This window comes from Poecilia formosa, unplaced genomic scaffold (assembly GCF_000485575.1).
Source record: "Poecilia formosa unplaced genomic scaffold, Poecilia_formosa-5.1.2 Scaffold27, whole genome shotgun sequence".
Taxonomy (NCBI): Eukaryota; Metazoa; Chordata; class Actinopteri; order Cyprinodontiformes; family Poeciliidae; genus Poecilia; species Poecilia formosa.
In genome coordinates this window covers 2,792,918-2,802,495 of record NW_006799966.1, presented here as the reverse complement: position 1 = coordinate 2,802,495, position 9,578 = coordinate 2,792,918, and the positions used below count along the sequence as shown (strand labels likewise).

General features: G+C 39.1%; 1 protein-coding gene across 2 annotated transcripts in view; it reads left to right on the top strand.

The window, feature by feature from the left end:
* The first annotated feature begins 918 nt into the window (after positions 1-918).
* sntg1 (syntrophin, gamma 1) overlaps positions 919-9,578 on the top strand; it is a 63,995-nt gene continuing 55,335 nt past the window's right edge. The window contains exon 1 of one of the 2 annotated variants that reach the window (XM_016669743.1): positions 919-1,514. The gene's annotated coding sequence lies outside the window, so the exon portion shown is untranslated. The remainder of the gene's footprint in view (positions 1,515-9,578) is intronic. The other variant, XM_007548672.2, reaches the window with a different exon arrangement.

Here is a 9,578-nt window from a genome sequence, read left to right as displayed (position 1 = left end):
GGTAAGACTTATGGTGTCTTAACTTTTCTCTCAATTAGAAAATATGTTTTTGTTGAGATCTTTATTTAATGAGTTCATGCTTATGTTCAAGCCTCCATTTTGCTGTTTCCATGTAGTCAAATCACTTTCCTTCCCAGAAACACAAAAGAGAATACACAACAAGATAAGAACGTTTCTTTGTTAATATTGAATGATATTTCCTTTTTTGACATAACTTTATATTCCCTGGAAAAATATGAATACCTCATTGTTCTCAAGTACCTTCTAAATGTATTTTTTAAGGAGAAGTAGCAATTCTCAGCAGTGTGACAGTGAATTAGGGTCACAAAGAATGAAAAAAAAAAAAAAAAAGAATTAGGTGGAAGTGTTTTGTTGCATTCATTTAAAAACATAACTTTATAAATAATGTGAAAAATGTCAAAAAAAGCATAAAGGGAATGAAGTTACTACAACGTTACAACAAATCTAAAGGTCTGCAACGGTGATGTATTGTGTAATAGGAATATTGAATTTTGAATTAACATTCAATAACAGACATTTTTTTCTGTATTAGCATATCAACATAATTTAAGTGCACAGTCTAAGTCAGCACATATGTTTTGTGATATGTTGAATCCTGTATGTAAATAGCATAGCAGTTTCATTAATTTACTGTGTCCACTTTTTTCTTTTTTTCCTCACTATTAAACTAATATTTTAGTTTTCTTCTCCTATACAGAAAGGATTAGGACGTTCTTCCTTTTAGAAACAAAAAAAAAAATAGGGTTAAAAATAATGGGATACAGCCAAAGATAAACTAAGAATACTTGATTCAGCCTTACATTTACTACCACTTTATTTCCAATTTGGACACCCTAACCCTTCCATGTAGGCTTGAGGGCTAAGAGAGAAGTGGCATGGGATTCAGCCTAAATTACAGGTAAAAGGCAAACACTCCCAGAAAAGCACTGCAGAGCATGTCAGTGTATAAATAAGGCTGTGTGAAGTAATGCGTGCCAGGGCGGCGGAAAAAAAAAAAAGCATAGAAAAAAGTGGAGTCATGAAATATTGATGCTTTCAGAGTTGTGCAGGTGCCTTTGGGTAAACGCAGGCGCGCGCTGAACACGCCGCATGTGATTTCCAGCTTCAGTCATGTTGGCAGCACGATGCGCGGCGGAGACGGGAGCGGGGCTGTGAAACCGGACCCTCTGCCAGGGATGTCGACGAGCCGGAGTCCCTGAAACCTCCGCCAACCCGGGATACAGCCTTTATACGGACTGATACGTGTTTTCCTGCGCGAGTGCGGGCTGCTTTTTCCTTCGGTTTTTTTTAATTGTTTTCTTTTTTTTTTTTTTCCTTCTCCTCCTCCAGCACGCAGTATATAGTGGACCTGGATGCCGTGTGGGCGATGCAGTCACAAGGGATATATTGTGATTTGGCGGAGATGTGTTCGCCACCATTGCATTGATTAAAAACAAGCAAAGGAGGTAACGAGGGATCTAATAAGAGATCGCCACCTGTTACCAGAAAATCAGGTAAGCCTCATAAACCCACTGTCGCTTTTAACATTTGCACAACCTTATAGTCATTCACAGTAAGCGGCACGTAGTTCATTATTGTTCTCCCAAAGATCCATGAAATGAAGCGTGAATTCATTCGCACTGTACTTTTTAAAAGGCGAAATGCACCGTAATGTTGCGCACCAAAGATTTATGCACCCATCACCTTTGTGATCCAAAGGGTAATGAAGCACACCCACGTTTAATAGTTGGATTTGTGAGGTGCGCTGAATGGAAACATCCCAATAAAACGGATTCAAAGATATATATTTGATTAAGTGGAGGATACGTGGGCTTGCACAAACCTTTGCATTGCATCAGTGCAGGTATATACAGGCAGCAACCGCAGTTCCTCAAGCCAGTGCAGTGGCAGCAGACCTCTTTCATCCACACAGCTATTCAGCTGCGTTCAAGTAGCCTGCTCTCTCTGTGCTGGATGCCAATCCAAGACAACATCCCCACTTGGGGGTGGAGGCGGTTGGGAGGAGGTAGAGTGGGGGGGATGGGGGGAAGAAGAATAAGCCAATTTTTATAGCTGTTCACAAATCATTTGTCAGTGCTGTTCCTCTTTTTCTCGATCCTTCCCTGCTTGGAAGAAGCATCAAGGCAATGTCCATCTGTGGAGGGGTTTCAGACAGCAACTGCTGCTGGCCCCACTGTGCATTGTTATCTGCTCAAAAAAAAAAAAAAAAAGAATTAGGTGGAAGTGTTTTGTTGCATTCATTTAAAAACATAACTTTATAAATAATGTGAAAAATGTCAAAAAAAGCANGCATCAAGGCAATGTCCATCTGTGGAGGGGTTTCAGACAGCAACTGCTGCTGGCCCCACTGTGCATTGTTATCTGCTCAAAAAAAAAAAAAAAAGAACTTCTAAATCAGACCATTTGTTTTGCTTCTCTTATGGTGGCACAAAATTATTCATACCCCTTTAACTTTCTCACATATCATCACGTTACAACCCTAGACTTCAGTGTCTTTCATTGGGGTTTTAAAATGAAGTGAAGGTAACATGATGTATTTTTGGGAAATATAAACTTAAAAAGTCTGGCTTGCAGTTGCATTCTACCCCACACCTTGTGCTGCAATTGCAGATGAAAGTCTGTTGGTTAATGCTTCCCACCAGGTTTGCACATCTTGAGATAGAAATCTTTCCATATTTGTCTTTACAAATTAGCTCAAATTTAGACAGAATGGAGGGAGAGGATCTGTGAACAGCAGTTTCCAAACCCTACCTCTAATTTTCAGTCGGAATCAAGTTCAGTCTGTTTCTTGGCCACTCAATCACACAGATATGTTTTGATCTTAACTATGCTATAGCACCTCTGATTGTATGGTCAGGATCGTTGTCCTGAGGAGAGGTGAACTTAGCAATTTGGAGTTTTTATTCCAGGACTGTCTTGTATTTAGCTCCTTCTATCTTCCCATCAAACTTGACATGTAGTTTCCCTGGCAGCTGAAGAAAAGCATCCCAACAACATGATCCCATCAGCACTGTCTTCAAGAGCTAAACCATGACAGTGCTTGTTCACCAAACCTTTAAATCCTTCACAAAGGGGAACTGCATTGGTCTCTTCAGACATTTAGTTGCACCGGCTTTTATTTAGGGACATCAGAGTAAAGGAGCCAAATCAAATGCAATGTGGCTGTCACACTCTTCAGTTTTTTTTTTGTTTTTTTTGCTGTAAAACCTTTTTATAACATGCTTCATTTCCCATCCACTTCTCAATTATATTCTAGTTTGTGTTGGTCTATCACATAAAATATCAACAAAATGCACTGACATTTGTAGTTTTAAGATGCAAAGTTAAATGGGTCGATGGATCTGAATATTTTTGCAAGATACTGCACAACAGACCGCTCTTGCAAAGTTAGCATATATTTGTTCGATACACAAAAAGCTAAAAGGTAAAGGAGAACCAGAAACCAAGTATTGTTCAGCGTGTCTAGTTTGGACCTACACTGAAAAGATGTTAGAGATCGGGCCCATTTGGGTTTGATGTGCTTCAAGGACCCATCCACTGTCTAAGTATAGATACTAATTTGTCACTGACAGTTTTATTTCATAACCCCCATTACATTTTTTTCTGCTTATATCCAAAATCAAAGAGCATTTTGACCAAGTGACAGGGCTGCGCTGTCTCAAGATGGAGAAAAAAAGATAAAGGGAACGGGTGAAAAGGTTGTCACTCTTGCTGAGCTGCACATCAGGCCGTGAGACGACTTTGTTTCAGAATCCATCTTTGCTATATGGCACTCAAGCTGACACAGGCATGAGATAAAGTCAATTTTGAAAAAAAAAACAAACAAACAAAAAAAAAAAACATTCTCTAATATATAAGCGGGATCAGTAGTCCAAAAGCGTCACTTAAAGCAGGGAATGAGTGCATTGACATTAATTTTGTATGTTAACACATTCAAAGTGCTGTTGCACTACTGCAGCAACACCTAGTCACTTGATATGTCATCGAGCTGCTCTTAATATTCAAGGGTTACTCTTTTTTCCTTTGAATAAAGCATACGTGACCTTTTTAATGCCACATGTCCTGTTCTCAGAATTATTTTGATCTTAAAAGTGAGCACTGTACTGAATAATATAGCATAAAATAACTTTCATTTTGACCTTTCGCCTCCGGATATTATTTGCTTTCCTGCTCACTTTAGCAGGCCAGCTGATTTTTAATAATTAAGTCTTAGTTTAGCAACTCTTCTCAAGGCAATACAATAATATCTCTATATTACTTTACATTTCAAGCTGCTATTAGGTTGTTGTACCATACTCCCTACATGAAAGCTGTCTGGTGATTTGTAAACAAGATTATAAAGGTTAACTATTTTATTTCTTCATTATAACGTTCAAGGCTGAATGCGGATTACATCAAAGTTCTGAATGGGAAACAGGTTTTTGTCCTGCAAGATAGTTATAAGTTTAAAATATTAATTTGCAAAGCAGTAGCCAGTGGGTAGTTTGCTTTCATTGAGATGAAATGATGTGAGTGAATGTTTTAAATCTCTGAATCTCATAGGGAGGAAAAACTCAATGTAATCTCTGACTCCCTCATTAGCTGGATAATATGATGCAGTTACACTATTTGTGGATAGGCTTTGGTTTACATGGAACGAGTGGGTCCCCTTGTGAAAGTGTCATCAGTGTTGAACACTCAGAAAGCTTTATGTGGTCTAAGAAGCTGGGTCCGACAGAGTGGACCGGGATTAGTCTCCCTGTTGGGGGAGATCAATCTGTGGTTGAGATTATTATTTGCTTCACATTCTGTATTAGGCTAAGTTGATTGTGTTTGAGTAAAGCTGATTTTACCCATCTTCTCTCTGTTCTTTTCTTTTTTTTTGTCACTTTTTCAAGCGCATCCTTTTTGCCTTAGTAGTCTGGTTGTAAGTCCAAAACAAAAAACCTAAAGATGTCTAGTCCAGGATCAAAAAAGAAAACGGCTACAGTCCTATGAGAAATGCATAGAGAGTAATTTCATTCAAAACGAATTACACAAATAATGTCAATATTTATCTTCCGATGGAAGACTAAATACGTCTTCCATCGGGCACGGCAGTGGTATAGGAGTAAATTATGCGACACACGTATACGGAGGCCTTACCCCTCGATGAGGCTGTCACAGGTTCAAGTCCTAGCCTGATGACCTTTGCCGCCTGTCTTCCTCCTCTCTCATAACCCACTTTCCTATCACACCATTGCTTTAAGGGCTACTGGGACAATAAAGGAGGTGGGATATCTTTGGAGTACTGGAACCCCTCTCTGCCTAAACAAAGGTCCTTCACAACCTGTTCAAATTAACCCAGTCAAGGTAATGGCTACCCCGGATGCCACATGTTTTAAAAAAAACGTGGCGGTCAACCGCTTACAAAAGAAAGTGAGGCCTGTCATTCTGCAGCAAATTCTGTCAGGGATCGCTACCTTCGCAAGACACCAGGAGGCAAGTTCAATCCCCTACAGCTTGCACGTTACACCCTCATGCAGATGTGCTGAAGTTTGTTGTTAATTGACACTATGTAAATAAACTGAATCGATTGAATTGAAGTTCAGTGTTTCAGCTCAACTCACTCTGACGAGCGGAGCCCCGCTCCACAGACAAATCTACACCCCCACATTTGAATATAAGAACATATAAAGAGCCTGAAATAATGAGTTAACTATGTTTTTTTTTTTAAAGGAAATATTTATATATATTAAAAAAAACTACTATTCTTCCATTATCAGTGCAGATTGTAGCTTCTTGGAAAGAACAACAATTTATTTTTAGATGAATAAACTTTAGTGATAATCCATGAAACTGATTTGAATTTGAAAATTCAAACTTTTTAAATCACTCTTCATATTTGCACATAGGAAACAGGAAATTAACATGAAGTGTAAGCAACAAACAGAGCCAGTATTTGTGCATGTGTACAATACATTTTGTTGGATTTCCGCAAGCGATTGTTCAACCTAAACCGTCCACAACAGCAATCCTGGACATCTTCATTACAGCAGAGCCCTGGAGCTCAGCAGCAGGGAAGAAGAAGTATCCTACCTGATGTTTCTGAGGGGTTTTTATAACAAATGTTTGGTCAGTCATCCATACAAGCTGCTCCAGATGTTAAGCTCGTGGAGGTGGAGGAGGAGGAGGAGGAGCAATGCGGCTTTATTGCAGAGTGATATATGAGCGGCACAAATAAAAAGAAACTGTGGGTATTTCTCCCAGGAAGAAGACTCTGTGGGGAAAATATATTGACGGTCTGTGCCATGGCATCACTGTCATGCCACAAGAAAACCATTACTCTGTCTTAACAGAGACTGATGGCTAATGAAGTGAATGCACACCCAACTCTTCATGAAGGGGACGGCACAACTCTCATTTATATGCACCTCATATACCAGCCTATCTGATTTAGAGGATCCGGGACTGCAACACAGACCCACTCACTTAAAGCTACACATGCGTGGTGATGACTGCCCTGAGAAAACCAATAAGGGGTTAGATTATCCATAATGATAAATGATCACTTAACATATACATGACAAAACCCAGTCGGATAACATCTGCACCTCCAGTGGAGGGCTTCTGTTGTGGGCGGACGGTGTTTTCTGTACACTTTGGAACCGGGAAGTAGCTCACATTGGACAATTTTAGGTCATATTTGATTAATGTGTAAGAGTCTGCTTGTTCGTTAAGCACTGCTGCTCTGAAGCCACGATATGGGAGCAGCTCAGCCTTGATGGCTCACGCTGTAATCTGCATTACTGTGTTTCCATTTAATATTTGCAATCCATTTAATCAGTAGATGGAAGCCTAAAATAGCCCCAAGCAGTGTTCAACTCATTTCAGATTTACTTTTTTTTTTTTTTTTTTTTGAAATATGTCTGTGGGACATATCTCGCATGCATAGGTTTGAAGAATGTGCTACCATGAAAATGTTTTTTTTTTTTTTTTTTTTTGTCAGGGATAATGCACAAAATGGCACTGATAGCTTTCTTGAACAGCTGTGGAGCTGTCTGCAACAGAAGTTTATGTGGAGCTGGAGCAGCTCATCAGTGACAGTAATTAAGCATGGTCCAGTATTAAATTCTCACACCCTTAGTAATACTAATACCATGGTTTTGAAGTAAATACACAAACACTTCAAGCAAAATCAGGATCTAACTGCTTTTACTTTAAGCTGCAATTGAAATATAGAATACCTATGAAGCTTAGCTGTTGTCTTCAAGATTTTACAGTGAAAATAGAGTAGAGTTTGTGGAGTAGGGCTAAGTGTGTCTTTTTGTAGCTGATAATATTTGCAAAGAGTGGAACTTGTCTTAAAGATTGGACATTTTTCATAGTCTTCTTTCAGCCAGCTGTCTAGCAGTGTGCCACAAAAAGAAGAGAAGACACTGTGTTACTGTAAGCTCAACACAACCAGAGAAAACTCTGGCAGCTCCTGGATTTTGTATGGCATCTCAGTAAAAGCACTTTAAACCTTTGGAATGGCATCTGGTTTTAGCGGTTTGGAACCATAACTTTTACATCAGTTCATCCATGCCTTGGGAATATTTTGTATTGGTTTTGACAACCAAGAATTGTAAGTAATTTTTTTATAATCTACTTGTCTACTGGGAGGATTACTCAAGCTAATAATGTATTAGAGTAACATAATGTTACTTTGGTTTGATCAAGGCCAGGGTTCTAGAGTTAGACCAATTTGGTCACACATGCAACTTCATTCACACTGGTGCAATTACAAAAAATCTCAGGTCACATTGGCCCATTCATTTGAGAAAATAAAATAAAAGTCTCTGACATTGAAAGTCTCCCCGTGGTTCAACAATAAACACACATTAGGCTCACATTATGTACTAAACCAATCAGCGATAGCGATGGGGAAGACCCTTCCTCTAACTGGCCGTGGTCCAGTTATTTATTTATGTGTGTACATTGCGTCTTGTAGTCAGATATAAAGGTGAGTAGGCTAGGGCAGTCTGATAATCAGAGTGGATGGAGTGTGGACGAGGAGAGAGAATAGAAATGCTGATGGGTGAACGTTCCAAGCATCATTACCGACGCTCCGACATGAAGCCATCAACCTTCCAGGTTATGTGAAGCAATGGGCATCATATCTGTGGGAGATGTGGGTGTTTTAGGTCCACACTTCTCTGAGCAAGATGGCTACTTACTCAGAGAAGTAAGTAACTATCTACTTCTCCAATTATGGAACTGCAGTCCCATAATTAGTGGAACTGCACTTCCACTAATTATGGCGTTATATTTGTGTCCCAACGTGAACATCCAACGAGACTGCTGTGAGCGCATATATCTATGTGATCAAACAATATTTTTATCATGTAGAAGTATTTTGCTCGCTCAACACTTCTGGCACGCAATGCACTCTGACAAACTCTTGCTCCGCCTCCTTTGTGCTTGTGTTCAGCCCTGTTGCTGTGCTGACACATGCTCCACTCCGACTCTCCTTTTTCTCATTCTGGTGCTCAGCCCAATGTCTGCGTTCACATCTCAAAGTGTATGTAAATGAACCACTCATAAACACCCCCCGCGGTTCTACATTTTGAATTGAAGCGCTGAAAAAGCACAATGCATCTATAAAAATGACATGCCCTGGTAAATGCACTGCCCAAGTTTACCCTCTCCACGATGCCTTTCAGCGGCAGACAGCAGCAAACAGATCAACAAGCCAGGCAGAGACGATCAAGTTTATCGTTGCCTATAGTATTGCAACAGAACATCCATTCACTAATTTTAAGCTCAAAATGACTCTGGAGAAAAAATGGCTTGAATGTAAAACATTTGCACATGTAATTTAGATTTTCTTTTAATTCATCATTTCATTCATTTTTGTCTTGAGATGTTTTCAAGTTTAAATTTCAGCTCATTGAAGCACTTTTTCAATAAGTCACCTGCTTTGTTCAAATCTGGTTCAAATAAAGAACTTGTTTTCTACATTGTTAATTATTCCTTTACAAGTCGATATTGCCTTGTGTGTACAGGGATTTAAAAAAAATGAAGCTGTGAAACTGTGATGTTAAACTATGGTGATTATAATTTTAATTACACAAACTAAGTCTATTTGTTTTGTACATTGTAGAATAGTCGTTTTGCAATTGGAAGGTTTTGGGTTTCGATTCCACGCTTCCCCAGCACATTCACTTGTCCTTAGGCAAGACACTTATTCTCAGTTGCCTCCAGATCTGCATATTGGTATATGGTTGGGTGATCACTGAGCGCGTGGCAGGGTGATGGAGACTGCAGTATAAATGCACTGTGGGTGGTTATTAAAACTCAAAAAGCACGAGATAAATTTGGTCCAAGTAACATTAAAAGTGTTCTGAGATTACATTTGTTGTTAATTGGCATTGTGAAAAAATCCCGAAGGTTTGACCATTTATATTAATATTTATCTCCACAAATCATGTATTCACCTACCTAACAAGAGAAATAAACTAGCACTAAGTAGCTTGGGTACATAAAAACAAACAGGTTTGCTTAGTGGTAAGAAATTAAATAAGAAGGGATTAAATAGCAATATTCCAAAGGGATTA